A 19,573-nucleotide genomic window follows, 5' to 3' on the forward strand; every position below is an offset into this window, starting at 1 on the left:
ATCTGAATCTCTTTTCCTTGTGTACATTCTTAGATTTGGGTTTAAGAGGGGAGCTAGTATTCCTGTAAAAACGGGAGGCAAGTCTGCCCTCGTCCTAAAAATTTGGAAGAATGTAGTCTAACGTTGTTTAACGACTGGAGGGAGGTTAAGGGTACTCATCAAAAAGGGTTGAGAAGGGGAGAGAGAGAGAGAGAGAGAGAGAGAGAGAGAGAGAGAGAGAGAGAGAGAGAGAGAGAGGAGGAGAGAGATCTGTGCATAACAGAAGGGAGGTTGGAGCGTTTGCATATAAATAAAGGCGGTACAATAGGGAACTTTCAATCTACTGATTAAACTGAGGTTTGTCTTTACGTAACATGAAATGTAAATTCCATTAACACCACATTCATCACTTCCCTTACCTGTCATTTCCTGCTGGAATCATCCAAACCAAATTAATCTGTTCATTTCTATTTCCTTATTACAAACAGAAAATGAACTTGACAGTAAATGTAAATAACAATAAATACTGATCTATTGTAATCTGTATGAGATACCATGTGCAAGGGAATTCAGCACAAAAAAAATTATATAATACAGCCATGACCCTTTCAGTTATTCAATTGAATCCTCTTTAATGCTAGCTTTTACCAACACTCAAAATGCTAACACAACAATATTCCAAATAAAATGCTTTCCTATTTTAAGTTTTTTTTTTTTTGCAACCTTTCCCAAGCTGATAAAAATATGAACAGATGCCCTGTAACATTCCCTTAATCAGTGAATAAATTCATTTAAAAAAGAAAAGAAAAGAAAAAAAAAAAGAGTAAATGGCTCATCTTTACAAACTGTGGGGCACTGGGCATTATACAATTCGGCTCTTGACTGCAAGGTCAGAAACACTGCTACTTAGTTTTTATCAATTACAGATTGCTTACAGTTGTAGATTTCATACATTACAGTACTGAACTCTAATTTTATACTTTAAAAAACATACTGTACCAGAATATTATTTCCTAATTTGACAAACTGTTTACTACCAAGAATGAAACGAGACGACACCAAGCTTGATTCCTGGCTGAAATTGAATTAAATATATATACATCCCCAAAAAGATATACAAAAATACATTGCCTTTTGCTGCATTTCTTTCTGCCTATTAAACTTCATTATATTCCTTTGATTTCTTCCACCTTACATTTAAAGATCCTTTATCCCAAATTTTGACTATCAACTTTTACCACATTACTTGGGAAAGACTTTAGTCTGGGCAAACAATACAGCATGATAATGTCATAAAACAAACACCATACTAAAGTACAGTACTAGTTTATAATTAATAGTATAAATATTATTTAATATGCGGATGAAATTCTAGTGAGAGGCAAATGGAGATGGTTTGAGAAATCACTCCAAAAATTTGACTGGGCTCCATCAGGTAAGAGAAGAGTTGGAAGACCCAGGCCCACATGGCTGAAGCCTATGAAGCATGAAGCAAGAGATGGTGAATGGAAAAGCATTGAATTTAAAGCTCAAGATAGCGATGACTGGCAAAATCTAACCAAGGCCCTTTACGTCAATAGGCGAAGGAGGAAATGATGATGATGAATAAGAGTATATAGTCATTGCACTGAACTGAACTCTCTCTCTTACTGTATTGTACAAAACAATTTATATGATGCCCTCCTACTGGAATGGACAAAAACGTTTTTCAAAATACCTTTTTTTTCATCAAACTAAATATTTCACTTCCCATATTCCTCTCATAATATAATGCTTTTCTACACTATCCAATTTCCATCATTTAACTGAAGCATCCTTGACAAATGAATCGAGAGCAAATTGCCACTACAACTCAATACAAAAAAAAGTTATTTCAATAGTAGGTTCAGATTGGCCATAAAAAAAACCCACCCAGGTCACTGAACAAATTTCTGGTGATTGCCCACACCTAACAGAGTAACATACTTTAATCCTAAATCTCTTTGAAAAGGTACAGAGATGCCTTTTATAAACCAGAGGAATGAGTGGAAAATAAAAAATAGAATGGCACCTAAAGCCAAAAAGAAGCAGCAGACCAGTTTCTCTGAAAATCGAGTTTTAGCATAATGGAAAATAAATGCAGAGCATATAAGAAAGGAGCTGAGAAGTTAAAGAACCTACTGTAATAGTCCTCAGAAGGCTAATATTCACATTACAGTATAAGCCAACTACTTCATTAACACTATGGGGTATTCAAGGTCAACAACAAAGTATACTGTATTATAAAGATAACCTAAAATATCCTACAAAAGTTTAGCACCTATGATACACTGTACCTATAGATCTCCCTGTTGTAAGCCAGCTGATATTATTATCACGTATTTACAAGCTAAGCTACAACCCTAGCTGGAAAAGCAGGATGCAATAAACCAAAGGGGTACAACAGGGAAAATGGCCCAGTGAGGAAAGGAAATAAGGAAACCAATAGTGTTCCCAAGTGTACCCTCAAGCAAGTGAACACAGTGTACCCAAAGTCATTGGAAGACCATGGTACAATGGCTAGGGCACCACACAAGATTAGAGAACAATAGTTTGATTTTGGACTGTTCTTCTACTAGAAGAGCTGTTTACCCTGGAAAAAGTCTCTTTTCCATCCTTAGCAAGTGGATAGTACCCACTGAACAATTACTGTGCTGTAGAACCCCTTGGGTGAAGATTTTTTGGTTATCTTAGCATCGTAAGGTGTATGAGAAATGAGGAGAATGTGTAAAGAATAGGTTGGACTATTCAGTGTATGTGTAGGCAAAGAAAAATGAGCTGTAACCAGAGGGATACAAATTAGTACTATCTAGCCAGTCGGAACCTAATACCTCTCTTGCGGTAGTATCTCAAGGTGGCTGGTGCCTTGGTTAACCAACAATCACCTTTCAGTTATAATCAAATTTTCTTACTCCTCAAGTCTTCAAAGAAATAAGTTTGTTACTAAAATAACAGAAACTTTTAACTAAAACTCCAACAAAAATTCAGAAGCCAAAGTCCCTTAGCCTTCTTTAAATGTCCTTTTGGCAATCTTTCAACATTTACTATCCTCTCAACACCAAAGTCTACAGAAGCACTTGCCTTCACTGAAAAGGCCTACTTGTCTGAAGTATCCATTCAAGGTTTTCAAGGACAAGCCCAAGGCGTAGCTTGTTCTCCTGATTGATAACCTGTGTTAGTAGGGAATAAACTGAAAGGTTTGATCTCACACTCACACAGGACCTGTACTACAGTAAAAGAGAGAGAGAGAGAGAGAGAGAGAGAGAGAGAGAGAGAGAGAGAGAGAGAGAGAGAGAGAGAGAGAGAGAGAGAGAGAGAGAGAGAGAGAGAGAGAGCTTAAATTTAGGTAAATTAGATGCAAAACTCCGGGAAAGGAACAACAGATTCTTTCCAAACTTTACAACATTTATAAAATGAATATGTTTACATAATTGAATACAGTACCTGCCAGGATGCATACTGTACTCCCCAAAGATAAAATGATATACAATATGAAGTTATCAAAGATAAAACCCTTAGCATTTTCCATTCTCTAAATGATTAAGAAAATACATGTACTGTATACTATATACTGAAAGAAACGTAAAGAAAAACATGAAAGAATAAAACGTTCGACACTGAACAGGTAAAATCTTGATACTCTATCTAGAACTATAGTCCCCTTTTTTCTTTCTATCTTGTGACAAATATTTGGAGAAAGACATCTTCTTTGCTTTTACCTGGACAGTAGACTTGATAAAGATAGTTAGGATACAAAAGAAAGGGATGACCTCTAACGAAATGTGAAAGACTCCTCTTTTAAAGAGAATGTAAAACTAAACGAATGTAGACCTCTAACTAAATCCAGTCTCTTATCATAACTTCATCATGCAGCACTACAACTTTTCCTGGAACATAATTAACGCCAGCATATTGGATTACGTCTTGTGCTGCATTGCTGTGTTGATACCAAGGCTAATCATTCTAGATCCTCAACCCACGGCTATTGCGAAGGCTTGACAAAAGAGGTCAGGGAATCATGCATATTACCTTTTGTCACGTAAAGAGCACCGAGAGAGGCAGCTTTTTCTTTACGTTTAGCCTGGAAGCGATGGAAAATAGGATAGGAATGAAAAAAGAAGCCAACATGAAACTGAAAAAAAAAAAGGTAACTTGAAATGGAAAGACAAATGAAGCTGTCCTGAAATGTAAAGAAAAAAGAAACAAACATGAAATGGAAAGAATAAAGAAGCTACATTGAAATGGAAAGAATGGAACAAGGTTCCCCGGATGTGAAAGTAACCCAGCAGTCAAGAGGGAAGACGCTATTCCCATTTTTACGTTAAATACAATATGACTGCTATTTTGTCACCAGAATCATGAATATAACATTGAATGCAACCTTACATTGCACTTACAAATAAACTAATTTCTTCCTGATGAACGTAATGTATCCAAAGATGATAATGATTTTACAGATAAGTTATACAACATAACACTATCAACCATGAATGAACAAACAGTGATTCAGGATTGACATTTCAAGCCGGACAGTATTCAAACTCGCCACAAAGGGAGGTAGAGTACATAGAAAATTAAACCCAAGTATTTGGAGTAGACAAGGGAAATTGACCTGTTAAAACATGGTATGGAATCCAACACAAGCAAAGCAAATGATCTGGAGAAGGTATGATGGTGAAATAATACAAGAAGAAATGAGAGAATAATCTAAGTTATCACCGAGGAATCATGTTGTAAAGACACTGTAAGGATTGGAAGAAGAAATAACATGAAAGAAAAAGAATTATTACATAAAATTAAAGAAACTGGGGAATAAGAGAAATCGGAGGAAGGGGAAGGGGAAAGAGAGGATAAGGGGGAGAGGAAGGGTGAGGCAGAGTGGAGTCGTGTGGCTGGGACATAACTAGAGCCACCCTGAGTCACCCTTGTGCTGTTATTGATCTTTGGAGCCACCCGAGGTTCTGTTGCTACTGTTGCTGTTCTTGTTTTTCTTCATCTTTTTCTAGTTGAGGAAATCAATATCTCTCTTTAATGGCTCCTCCTATATACAGTTACACACCCTCCTCTCTCTCTCTTTCTCTCTCTCAAAAGATTTTTTAGAAAGGAAACAAGAATAACAGCAATGTCTTCCTTTCTTTCTTTTTACTCTTCCATCCTCACTACCAATACCACACCTACATAGGCAACCTAAACAGAGAGGGAACCCGGCAAACTAACTCCTTTATTCTTGCTGTCAGATATTGATGTTTGACAACACGAGCCCAGACTTCATTGTTTCAACCATCTTCGTTATCATCTGTGCTCTCGACGGGAAAGCTTAAATGTTATACGACACATGCCGTATTAGAATTCAGTGACCCTTAATGCTTCCCTAACAAACGTAACGATTTCTGTCATTCTTACGGATATGAAGAGCTTCTTTTTAAAAGATTACAGTTGTTGTTCAGTTATTATCTTGAAAACAGATGGAAGGCCTTGAAATAAAGAAATGGTTTTTATTTTATTCTATTCTACCACTTCTGTTATACACCTGATTAAACGTTCTCATGTACAATATTTCCCTAATGTATACCATCAACTCATTGTATTCTATTCTCTCCTTTCCACCTAGCTTCTCATTATCATTTTTTTTGGGGGGCATAAAAAAGTAGACTTCATCAATTTCATTGTGCCCAATTTCCCCACCCTTCTAACCATCATTGTTCCACATACACAAAACCATAATTCACTTTAACAACTCCCAACCTTAAATCTTTCCCTAGACTTGGATTTCACACTACTTCCTTTTTAAATAAGAAATAAAATTTGATGTAGAAACACCTCCACTATCAAGTATTCTCTCACAACCATTTTAAAGAGACTATCACTTTACCTACAATGTAATTAACATCTAATTTTACCCCGTCCTTAGCCTAAGTTGTCAATCCATAAAAAATATACTTATATATGTACTTTATAATTAATACTAACACAGTAATACTGGACAGTACTGTATTTTCTTCCCTATCATGTTGACTTCAATGTAATCTGCTATCTATACAGCACATCTGCTCCATCATTCTATTTTAATTAGCTCTTTCTACTATCTAACATTCAATGTACCTTCCAAGATGCTACTGTTACAGATCACCTGCTACTTTACCTAAGCGTAACAAACCTAACTCATCCCGACATCGTCCATAAAAAACGCTTCCAAATACCAAAGTGAGCCGATCATACTTTCTTATCCATACTAACATTTATCATTCCATCTTCCCCACTTCCATTTACGTACAAAATACAAGTTAAACACTACCTTTTTAACTATATCTCCTTCATTGTGTACGCATTCAAATTTGTATTGATCCTCCCAAAATTCCCAGATACCACTTCAATCTCTCAATATATTCAACAACCCTTCACAATATTCTAATAGAGATAGCATCTCCTCTTCTGAATATTTCATTCCAGGCTATGCTGGCCTTTATCTCTGCATTCATTTTCATCCTCTCTAGAACTAGCACTTTTCTCTCTGCAGTTCTTGCTCTTTCTCATCAGTGGCATTCAATAAATGCTTGATTTTATGTCATGTCATTCCAAAGACATAGACAAAATCAAAATTAGCCAGTCATGAATCTGGGTTTTGTACACGCAAGAAACTACAGCACTACTGCATCAAACCGTTTAATGTGTATTAACTATTGTATGTATATCATAAAACTATAGATATTTTGAAAGTATTTGAAGTGTTATCAACTTTTAGTCTTTTATCACAATTTTCTATCATTTCATTTGTGCATAGTATCAAACAGTTTATTTATCATCACATTTTATATCATTAAAGCATTTTAATGCTTTATATACTTGAATCCCTTTAAAGAATAATTTCTTTATGAGGATTACGAATAAGCTAATGGTATACAGACCAATTGCACTTGGATGTACTGTATTGTAATTTTAATTGAAACTAATAACCTTTAAAGTGGTATTTAATTAAATAGGTTTTTGAAATCTATCTTTCAATTTCTTTCAAAAAATAACATGGGAAAATCACCCATTATGGCAAAAATTATCTGGACTAGGCAGAAATCAGGTCCACATTATCAAAGATATACTTCCAATCAATGACTCCATGATCTAATTCACCTAATCATTTTAAATTTGAATTTCCTGCAACTATCCAATCAAACTTTACCTTCCCTTTCCTAATTAATCAACTCTGAATAAAGATAATCTGCAATGATCAATTAGTCTCCTTAAACCAAGCTAAGAATATATACAAGACTTTCTTGACTGCTGCCTTCACAGCTGATCAATCTCAAATCATATTCCCACACCCTGATTAATTGCGCATCACTTATATTGTAGAGTACTTTAAACAGACGGATGAGAAAAATCAACCCATCATCCTTATCAAAAGTTAATCCAAAAGAAAGGGAACTATTGCTGTAAGATCTAACAGACCACTCTCTTAAGGGACATGTATATAGAAACCATAATCAAATATGTAAAGAATTCCATATTTGAAAAAGAAACAGGATCAACAAATCAACAAACAAACAAGACTTCTATATATGGGTCGCGATCAAAGTCATATCATAGTCCTAAAAACATCCACCTCTTTTCTAGAAAAGCCTTAATGATTTTCTCCCTCTTTGTCATCCAAAATCAAAGTAATTAACATCCACATACAGAATACAGTAAACATCACCTGACCCTTCAATTTATTCCATTCCAATTGGCTCCCCCTCGTGACCCTTCGCTCACTTTTATGAAGCTCCAGCTCCCCATCCTTTTACGTTCGTGACGGTGCTTTCATCTCGGCATTAACAAATTACAAACCTTCTGTCAGAGCGATCTTTTCTGATCGTCCCAATCATTTATGCTATTCTAACAGGAAAAAAAAATTGAATAAACCCTTAATAATAAACATATTTAACAGATCTGTGTTTGTTTAAAATATCTTTCAAAACTTGATTAGCATTACAGTGCTTTTTACTGTTTTTTCTCTTCTATTTTATAGTAATAATATAAAAACTAGTCACGTGCAATCAATTTTAGAGTATATCCTCATATACTTAAATATTTAACAGAACTACAAATATTTCATCGCACTAATAAGAATTTTGAAAAAAAAAACGAAAAAAAAAAACTTTTATCTGTTGCTTTTTACGTTGTGTAAAACATACAGTACACATATATATGAAGTGCATTATTACAAAACGTATACATAACTATAGAGATAGTACACACAAACATACAGTTCATAAAGAAGAAATTTTGTCAAAATATATTTCAAATTCTGGGGGAACTAAAACCACACCAGTGCAATATTTGAAACTGGAAAATTATTTTCTCAAAATATTGCAATACGATCAATGCCGGAGGCTGTCACTGGGACATGGGAATAACTCGGAGGATTACAGAATCCATTGTTTGGCAATGCACCGTTATATCATTCAACCCGCATAAAATTCCATGTATATTAATTCCTAAATTCATTTTCATTAATATTTATAAATCCGTAATCCCTCTGATGCTATAATGCCCAATAGAAATTCATACGTTTATTAGTTTTTAAGTTCTCCCTACAAAAATATGGGTAGGCTATACTACAAATAAATACATACCCATACAGTATTGTGTACCGATGTTTGTGGTATGTATCGATGTTTGTGGTATGTATCGATGTTTGTGGTATGTATAGTATACGAAACTGATTTTAGAAACGATAATATTCATGTAGCATTACACAAAAAATCTTCCAAAATATAAAGTAAATAAGCCTGTCGTAACATCTGCACTTTGACAAAGCTGTGAAATATTGGGTGTAGATTCTTTAAACTCAAAGAATATCAAAATGGTTAAACTCAACTTTCGAAGCCACAAAAATCTACCTTGTCAGACTTTACCAATAAAATTTCTACAAGAATTTACCAAGGTTTCATTCTCCATACTTCCTCTTAATGTCTCATTATTATGCAAATTAACCTACTACGTACTTTTTTTTTCTATTAGTAATGGATCCCTTACTTAATCATCAAGCTTGTATTCATTGTATCCATCCACAAGACATGATTTGTGCCCTCTTACTGCGTAATTAAAAAATCATTAGTTACCCTTAAGTTTCACAACATATAATACAGTAGCCTCTTTCTCTTCACCACATTGTGTCCAATTTGATTCTTCAAGAAAAATTTGATGGTAACAGTTCCATCCCCTCAAATATTTAATCAAAAATTTTTAATATTTAACACAAAAATCTGTATTCCCCAAGTGTCTCTTGTAGTTCCAAATCTTTTACCCTTTTTTTCCAAAGGGGGAATCTGTCCTCTATACAGTAATCTCTGAGACTCATAAGTATTTTTACTTCTAAAAACATTTGACATTTACGAAAAAGTCGATTAAAAATCTTTAAATTGACAAGTATTTATCTATCAAAAACTGTACACAGAGTGCAGGATGCACAGATCAATTCTTGGCCAGGAAGCCATTAGAAGAAAGTGAACACAATACTGCACAGTAAAATGAAACTATTCCACCTAACTCTTCATAGGTGTTAATTTATTTCTTTTATCCTGATTCCACATCAACTCAGTGGTCACAATAATGGTACTGTAATTCTTTAAAATACTATGAATATAAATATATCTGAAGTAGAGTATTTAATCACCTTGTGCAATATAAACACAAGCAAGGCCTCTCATTACAGTAGGTGAATATGTCGCAGTATGTAATTTTTGATCAATTATGATCAGTTTCATGGTCAAATTAATACTCTAACTTTAGGGAAAACTCAAATGGAAAGTTTCTTTAGATATAAGGTAATTTGAAAAACAGTAACAAGAGTTCTTTCCTGTACTTTCCTAAGACATAATTATCTCGGTGAATACTTTAACAACTACAGTATTGTACAGTGAATATATTCAGATTTTTTGTCGATATATTCCCACATAGGGACAAACTTTTAAGAGAGAGATCTTCAAAATTATCCATTACAGGTCTGATACGAGAGAAATATTTGGGAAAAGGCAAGCCGGTGTATGTTGCATTTATGGATTTGGAGAAAGCTTATGATAGAGCTGATAGGGAGGCGATGTGGAATGAGGTGAGGTTGTGCGGAATTGGTGGAAGGTTGTTGCAAGCAGCGAAGAGTGTCTACATAGACAGTATAGCATGTGATAGGATAGGAAATGAAGTGAGTGAGTGGTTTCCAATGAGAGTGGGGCTGAGACAGGGATGTGTGATGTTGCCATGGTTGTTCAATTTTTATGATGATGGAGTTGTGAGAGATGTAAATGTTTGAGTGGTTGGCCACAATGTTTTGGTACGCTATGCTGCTTCCTATGGTTGCCTTGGTGACCGCTGAGGTAGCAGCAGCAGGGGATTCAGCATATGAAGCTTCATTTGTGATGGATAACGGGGGAGGATGGGCTGTGGCACCCTAGCAGTACCCACCAAACTTGGCTGAATCCTTCATCAGGCTGGGAGGAATGAAGAAAAGTCCTCTTTTGTTCACTTTTTTATGTCGGCTACCCCCCCCCCCCATTGGGGAAGTGCCTTGGTAAATAGATCAATAGGTCTATATGCAAAATGACTAAAGTACAAATGTACTCAAGAAATGAGCAAATTATACTAAGTGCAGTATGCAATACAGTACCAATATCAAGATTGAGGATTAAAAAGGGAAATGCACAACAGCCATTCATCTGGCTGGTTATGTCTCATTTCAATGCCAGTTGCCTACCTTTGGCACTTATGCCATTCTTCTAATTGCACATTTATACAGACCTATAAATAGGACTACAGTATATTGTATTACATCTTGGATCCAGAACAATACCTTTACTACTATTCTATCCCTATAGACACCAGAAATCTTGAACAGAAGATTTCTAGATGTAGTAATTTTCATTGATTTTTGGTTTTACACCTTGAATATATTTCTCTGCCAGACTAAGTAGTTGAGTTTCTTCTTTGGTGGACCCCTTCTGTTACTAGCACTGCTCAAGTTCATTTTTCCTCTCCACTGAGATATCATTAAAACTTTAGTGAATCTTTATGGTCTTATCCTTTGAAAACCCCATACAGGTAGTTCACCTCATTAAAATACCAAATGGAAAATCATGCAGACTAAAGGGGACCAAAATTTACATTATCCCCACCACTACAGACAGGATCAGGGATTATCACTGGTTACAGGATTGGGCTTGGTGGTCAATAAAGTGAAAGCCCGAGGTCATCACACCACCGTTTAACTTAAGGGCTATGTACTCTTAACACAGACTCCAGGTAGACTGAATCCACACCCTTCTTTAAGTTTCCATTGGAGGAAATGGTAAAATTTGACTACCATATTTGCCAAATCGTTAAACAAATTCTTCCCAGCCCTTAACAAGCTCTCTGCTGGAAAGCCCCACTCATTGGTTGGCACTCAAACCAACATTCTGTAAAAGAAAATGAATCATCATCTGTGATCTAACCAACATTCTGTAAAAGAAAATGAATCATCTTCTGTGATCTGCTCGTCCCCTAAAGCCCAAAACAGGCAAGCAGTAGACTGTATCTAGAGCTCCAATAAGGTTGCTAAACATGGCAGTTCTCAAAACTTATAGAAGTCCCACAGGACATAAGAGCAGGCTTGGCAACATTGAACCAACCCAGCTCCAAGATCCATGGCCTTGCATAGTGAAACATCCTCAATCAAGCTGTTGGAGAGGAATGGCCATCTTTATCGTGAAAAAAAAGCATGGGCACAGGAATTCTGGCTAGATGATGTATAAGTGCGTTTATCACAATTTTTGGACAGCCCTCAGTGATATCCATCCGCATAACAGAATATGGAAAGCAAAGGGGCAAACAAGGAATAAGATTGGCCTGTAGGAAACAGTCATTCATTTTCACTTCTGGATCTATCTGCAATGTTTTATAAGTTCCAAGGAACTGCAATGGTGACTTACAACAACAAAAAGCAACTCTTCAGTGCTTTTGTTGAGAGCACCTAGGTAGTTATTCAGATGCATTTGCTTTCTGGGAGCAAATCTTCAAGCAAGTTAACGAAAACTTAGCAGTGAGTTCCCACTAATGTCTGCTTTAATGGTCTGAATCTGGATTTTCCTTTACTTTTACAGCCAAAATTGTAGAGAGAGAACTAACTCTTCAAGGATCTGAACCTTTATTTGGTAGACACTACTGCTAGACAGTTATTGGGACCCTTGGATGGCCAGACAGTACTACATTGGATCCCTCTAGTTACAACTCATTTTCCATTAGCCTACACATACACCGAACAGTCTGACCTATATTTTTCTATTCTCCTCTGTCTTCATACACCCGACAACACCAAGATTACCAAACAATTCTTCTTCGCTCAAGGGGTTAACTAATGCACTGTAATAGCTCAGTGGCTAGTCTCCTCTTGGTAATGGTAGAAGAGACTTTTCAGATATGGTAAGCAGCTTTTCAAGGAGAAGGGCACTACAAAATCAAACCATCATTCTCTAGTCTTGGGTAGTGCCACAGCCTCTATACCATGGTCTTCCACTGTCTTAAAGGTAGTTCTCTCGCTTGAGGGTACACTCTATACACTATTCTATCTTATTTATCTTCTTGCTTTTTTTAAAGCTTTCATATAATATAGAATAGCTATATATATATATATATATATATATATATATATATATATATATATATATATATATATATGATATATCTTAATGTTGTTACTGTTCTTAAAATATTTAATTTTAACTGTTTATTACTTCTCTTGTAGTTTTACTTCCTTGTTTTCTTTCCTCCCTAGACTATTTATCCATGTTGAAGCCTGTGGGCTTATAGCATCATGCTTTTCCAACAAGGATTGTAGCATAGCTAGTAGTAATAATAATAATAATAATAATAACTATATTACCTATTTGCTAGATCCATTCATGTTATCAAAAGCCTTGATATGGGATCTGGGTAAAATGTTGATCAAAATTATTCAGCCAGCAATTTATAGGATAATTCATGCCAATCTAATCGTCATTTTCTTGTGGGCAGCCATCCAAGCCTATTTGACAAGCGCAACATTCCCCCAAGCACCCTCAACAGCTTATACACGAACCTAATTGAGACCATCCATGACGGAGTACCTAACCATCTTTAACCCTTTTACCCCCAAAGGACGTACTGGTACGTTTCACAAAAGCCATCCCTTTACCCCCATGGACGTACCGGTACGTCCTTGCAAAAAAATGCTATAACATTTTTTTTTTTCATTTTTTTGAGAAAATTCAGGCATTTTCCAAGAGAATGAGACCAACCTGACCTCTCTATGACAAAAATTACGGCTGTTAGAGCAAGTTAAAAAAAATATACTGCAAAATGTGCTGGGAAAAAAACAACCCTTTGGGGGTTAAGGGTTGGAAATTTCCAAATAGCCTGGGGTAAAAGGGTTAACTACCGGTGTGTGTGTGTGTGTATATTATTATTATTATTATATATATATAAAACGATCGACACCCTAGCCCCGAACATCAATGCATGATGATTTTCAATTCAATTACACAGTTGTTACGAAACGTTAACGTAAGCAACACACTTGACTAACAGCAAGTTCGTTCTTTTTGCACATTTCTGCATGCTGGTCTATGATAGTAACAAATCTGAATGGAATAACCTAAACTAACTGCAAACAAAGGTAAGCAATAAAAACTGATGTTCAACTGTGTAGGAGTTGCAATGACAAGGTCTGAGAGGGACATACGAGACAGAAAATTTCTGTTCTTACATATTTATCTCAAGTTTCATGGATAACCCTTCAAACATGTAGGACAAGTTATAACAACAAAGGATTGAAAAGATACACCAACAGACAATGATGATCTGATTCAGATTCATAAACGATACTGAAACGATTAAATTCTGATTTACAGAATTTAAAGCCACACTAGAAGAGAAGAACAGACAGAATGATCATCTCCCTGTATGCACGGATGCATAATGGTTTAATTCTAATACCATCAACCATTTAGGAAAAGAAGCAATGGCTAGGTAAATGCGAGACACACTTTATGAACATCAATACACAAATGCTAACCTTTTTAGCAAGTTTCAGCATGACAACAAACAAAATTAATTGAAAAATAATGATTCCTCAGCCTTCTTTGAGATTATAAAATTTTTCATGAGGAAAAATCCTCATATATGAAAATGACTCAGTCATGATTTATCAAGTATCAATAGGTCATTTGGTCTTATAATTTCTACTCTACCATCTATTAACATTACTGTATTACAATACAGTACTGTACAGTAAAGGTATTTTAGCTTCAAAGTTGAATTATAACCGGCCTGATAATATGAAACACAAATTTAGAGCATTAAAAGAAAATTATTGCTATTCTCAGACACGAGATGAGCGACTTGCAACTGTTTTGGGAACCGATAGTTCTCAAAGGCTCATGTTTACATACACAGTTGTGAAAACTGTGAAGGCTACATGTGCCTGTCTAAAATACAATACACAATAATTCTAAAAGAAATGGAAATGAATCTAGCAGTGAAATCAATGAAAACCTTATTAAAACCAAAACCACTTGAAATAATTCTCCATAAAATCAAGTGTAACTTTTTGCTCCTTTCCAAATCTCAAGAGCAAAAACACAGTACTGCACAGAAAGAAAACTTGAGCCCATAAGAAAACAGCAAAATAACATTATAAAATAACTGCTAAATAATAAAGTAAAGTACAGAACTGTACAAGTACAATATAAAGAATATAAACACAAAACTATGAGATAAAACTAAATAAACCAACAACAATCTAAGAGTGCTCAAAACTAGATGATTTACACCAAGATAAAAATAAACGTCTTTGTTTGAAAGTGTCGCTCTAAGTTTAATCCGTTGAGTAAAATTTTCATAACTGACTGATGATTCAGCAGAATTCAAAAACAAATCATTAACAGCAAAGCCTGAATAAAGACCTCCATATGCAAAGGGAAAAAACAATAGAACGCTTTTGACATAATTAGTGAAAATCCACAGCTAATTAGACAAAACAAAGCCTTCTATTACCGTGGCTTTGAGATAATGGGTTGCGCTGGTCTTAATCCCACGATGCATCTAAACTTGAAATAAAAGATAAAAAACAAGCGTATCCAGTGTACGCAAAATCTGCGTGTGTTGTGTTGCATGTTAATCAAACTTATATGCACTCCCTGACCTTTGCCAAGTTATTACATAAATGGAAAACTAATGTTTGAATTACGCTGCCTTTATGATCAAATGTTATGCTATATTTAATATCATAATGGTCTGCTTGAATTTTTACATTAATCCCTCGAATCGCCATGGAAAAAATCATACATGGAAATGATATAACCCTTAATAAATTTTAAAACCAGCAAATAAACTTTAATAATTTCATTCTATACACAAGAACATTACTATATTTCCAACATTACTTAGCTGCTGTTTGTGTATATAAGAGAAGTATCTGTACGTGCATTTATTTCCACACATATTATTAAAACCTGTTCTCTCAAATCTAGATTCCGAGGAACCTTGCTCAGGATAGTTAATGCCCTTCTGGCATACTAAATATTAATAGGAACTCCTAGTAATTCAACAAAATTTACATTACTAGAGGCTATTTTACATCAAGTGTTTGCATCTGGACAAAAAAGCCAAGGCAACCTTTGACCACAATAAATACAGTATCAGCTAAATATGCTTAAACGTCAAAAAAGGAGCACTATACAGTACAGTACCAACAATTTACTAGATCTTAAAAATTGAACTTAAAAATTTGATATCTTATTATTTTACTCCTCATTACCATTCAGAACAAAATTGCAGCCACCTTGATTTTGTAAAAACACTAATAACACAACAATGGATACTATCATGGGTGTTTCTCTAGATGACATGAATGCAAATCTCTACTTGTTCCCTTTCTATATTAACTATCTCCTATATTTTCTTTTCTCAACTTTTCCTGATTTCTTTATTTCTATATACAGGTTATATAAGACTGCCTGGTATATAATCCATTGCTTTAACAGGTACTGTACTTCAACATCTCACAGTTGAACGATCTTGATAACCGATCTAAATGCACTGTTTGAATGTCCCATTTCATTAGGAATGAATCCTATTCAAGGATCTTGACTTCTCCAAGATTTCTCACAATCTAGCATAAAGCCCATCCAGCAAAACATCCTTGTTAAGGCTTGAATCCTCTTTACCTTAATTGGCTCTTTAGACAGCCGCTCTTTTACCCACGTAGTCTAATTGACAAGAGCCACACCTGTCTTTTCCTTTTCACTTCACCTTTCAAGAAACAACAACTTTCAGTCTTTTGTTCCACCCACTCACATGACAACAAATAAATTCTATTTCTCAACTTTCAAATGCAGCTAGCTTACAAAATGGACGAGTCTATTGTTAATTCAATTTCTAAAAGTTTGAATTGGATTTATAATTTTGGATAATATAGCCCAGAGCTGGGGTTTGTAAGGCCATTCAGCACCAAAGTGGGACAACTCAGCATTAAACTATGAAATGAAAGTTAGAAGTTGTACAGCAGGAAGGATGAAAGACAGCAGGAAAGGAAGTGAAGTAAAAGGGTATAAAGCAAGTGCTGCTTGGGTGCAAAGGAACACTGCAACGACCCTCAAGTAATACCTACAGTACAATACAAGAGTTGCAATCAAGGCACTAACCCACTACAAGAAATTTCTAAAAGAGAAATGCAAAGGATAGTAAATAATGGATGATCCAGATAACCAGATCATTTTAAAAACACTGAATGGAAGACCTTTCCCCTTTGTGAAAGACAATATACACAAATGATGAATGTTTTTCTTTATTGGACTGAAAATACAGAGTGGCTTTATTATAACAATCAACTGCAAGCTATGATAAATTGCTTATTAAAAATCCCTTTAATTAATTCCTATACAGAATAATATTTGAAAGAAAAAAAATGCTCATCCATGCCAAGTCATGCTACAGGACGGTAAAATTGTGATTTCTATTTCATATGTTCATAAAAAACATTTTGTTGGTCATAATGAACAATTCGTTTGTCTTTTTACCATCAGCCAAAACATGACTTTCATAATTATCTCTTGATCTGATATGAAAGATTATGAAATATTGTTCTGTACTGATATTATAGAAGTAGTAATTTGAAACTTATTAAGTAGTGTTTTATATAACATCAACTATTAATATGGAAAACTGTAATCTCTCTATTACTAGAAATAATTGCTCAATATCTCCATTCAAGGATTTAAGCCAAATATAATTACTGGCACATCTGCTTAGCTCCTTAATACCTTCTGGTCTCCAACAGCCAACTATTTCAGGTTTAGACCATAATCATCAACAAGAAGGTTTTTACATCAACTATTAATGTTTAAAGGGTTACATGTGAAAAAGTCCTCATCAATCTTTTATCCTGACTAAATAATAGGAGGAACTGACACAAAAAGCCAGAACTATCATTCAAAAGATGGCGTGGGTTTTTTCTTTTTTTTAAAGGTGGGGGGGGGGGAAACTACATAGCTACTTTCAGTGCTAAAGACTGCCACATCATTTTTAGAACTCCTTCCTTTAGGGATTCATCAAACCTAGTGTCCTCATACCGTAATCACTATTATACCATCAGAATATCATTATTTATAAAAGTTTTGATTCGATAAAACAATCCCTGTATATCCAAGCCATCCCTAAAGTTTTGTGCACCCTAACGTAGTACAGAAAAAACATGTCCTTCACAATACCCTCAAATCTATATTTCAAATTATTCTGGCCTGTTTATATACCCATTTGCTTCATAAGAACAACACTCGTGAAAAGAAAATTATCATTTACAATAGTTTTTACCAGTAGTTTACAAAACCATAACAATTATATACGTTGTTCTCGATACTATGCATCAATTCACTTGCTGTGACCGGTATTGAACAATTACAAAGCATGGAAGCTTATACAGTACCAGGAAAGCCCATTGCATTTTTGGGGGTCACCTGTACAATGAACTAAGTCTCCATGGCCAGTTTTATTTACTTTTTTCAAGGATGTTCCCTCTCTTGGACAAACCTGTAACTGGGTCATAAGACATATAGATCCTCAGTACAATTCTTACAGTCAAAATGAGCACTTCAACATAAATCTATGATTCAAATGCATGATTTTGTCTTCTGAAGCTCAGTCCTCTGACAAATTCCATGTTATAAATTAGTATTCACTTCTAAAAGGAATAAATCCACTATAGTATTTCCAAATGGAAATAAGAGAGCCAATAATATTCAATGACGACTGCAAGTAGAATGCAAGACAACAAGACGAACAGAATGCCATTCCAAAAGCAAGCTACGTGCCAAGGAACTCTAACCAGACACTGGTAAAAATAATTCAACGGAAGTTTATGGCAATCACACTTTAGTGTTTTATCATTTTGTAAAGCATTAAACCAATATGAAAAAGTTGGTTTAATTAAAAGAAAATTAATTAATAAGTACAGTAGAATAATTATCACAAAGATATAAAAAAAATTATACTTACGTGTATCCTCGTATATGTTGTCTTACTCCAGAATATAATTATTTATATATACAAATGTGGACGAAAGAAAGCATGACAAGTAAATGTAAGCCTGGTATGTATATAAATCTCATGTATGTACAGTATAACTATTAACCACACACAGTAACGCATTTATGATACCAAATTCAATAACTACTTCAAGCTGAAAACAAAGCAACAGGGAAGGGCAGGGAGGGACCATGCTGCTCAAATCATTTTCTGCATAAAAATAACGACCTACATCGTAAAATCAATTAAATTTCAAAAGAAAATGTCTCGGTACGGCTGCAATTCCCGGGACAATGTACAACTGAAAAGGGGCATTATACAAAATGGTGGAAATTATCTAATGAACTTTTTATTAAAGTCAGTCCATAACTACCAAAAAAAAAAAAGAAACTAATAATTCTGTTTAAGTGACATGCTGTACCTACATTAAAAAAGAAAAAGATTTATGTTAGGCAACTCCATGATAAAATTTCCAAATTATTCTTATTTCTTTGAATATCCCAAGCTTCGTTGGCAAACCTCTTTGAATATTAATAAAAATGCATAATTTTTCCTCTTATTTTTTTTCAGGTAAATATCACGCAACTTTTCAATATGATAATCTGTAATGAGTTCATGTGATTAAACCAAATTTATAAAAAATTCATGACAGTGACAGCGATTATAAAAATCCCAATTGATATGCAATAGCATAAATTTTTTTAAAATGTAATTGTTGAAAAAGGGTAAAAAAAAAAAAACCAGAAGCTTGTTGTTGGTCTATGAAATAACTAATGCCCCATTTATATGCAAGTTTTGATTAATTAGTCTCTGTTATAACGGGTCTCAATAACGTGCACGTTTCTTATATTTTACACACCAAAATCTTACAAGACCTTAGTACAGTAATTACAGTACTGTATGTGACTACTTTTATTTACTCCCCTCAAGACCTATTGTACTTTCGCGAAAAAAATTCTTTTAAAAACAATGAATATTAAAATTTATTACTGTACTGCATTTAATTCTT

The 19,573-nt window shown here is 34.6% G+C and overlaps 1 protein-coding gene across 3 annotated transcripts in view; it reads right to left on the reverse strand.

Moving 5' to 3' along the window:
* Positions 1 to 19,573, reverse strand: part of Appl (amyloid-beta-like protein) — a 72,967-nt gene that overhangs the window by 42,679 nt on the left and 10,715 nt on the right. The window lies entirely within an intron of this gene.

The sequence above is a fragment of the Palaemon carinicauda genome, chromosome 17, assembly GCF_036898095.1.
Source record: "Palaemon carinicauda isolate YSFRI2023 chromosome 17, ASM3689809v2, whole genome shotgun sequence".
In the NCBI taxonomy this organism is placed as follows: Eukaryota; Metazoa; Arthropoda; class Malacostraca; order Decapoda; family Palaemonidae; genus Palaemon; species Palaemon carinicauda.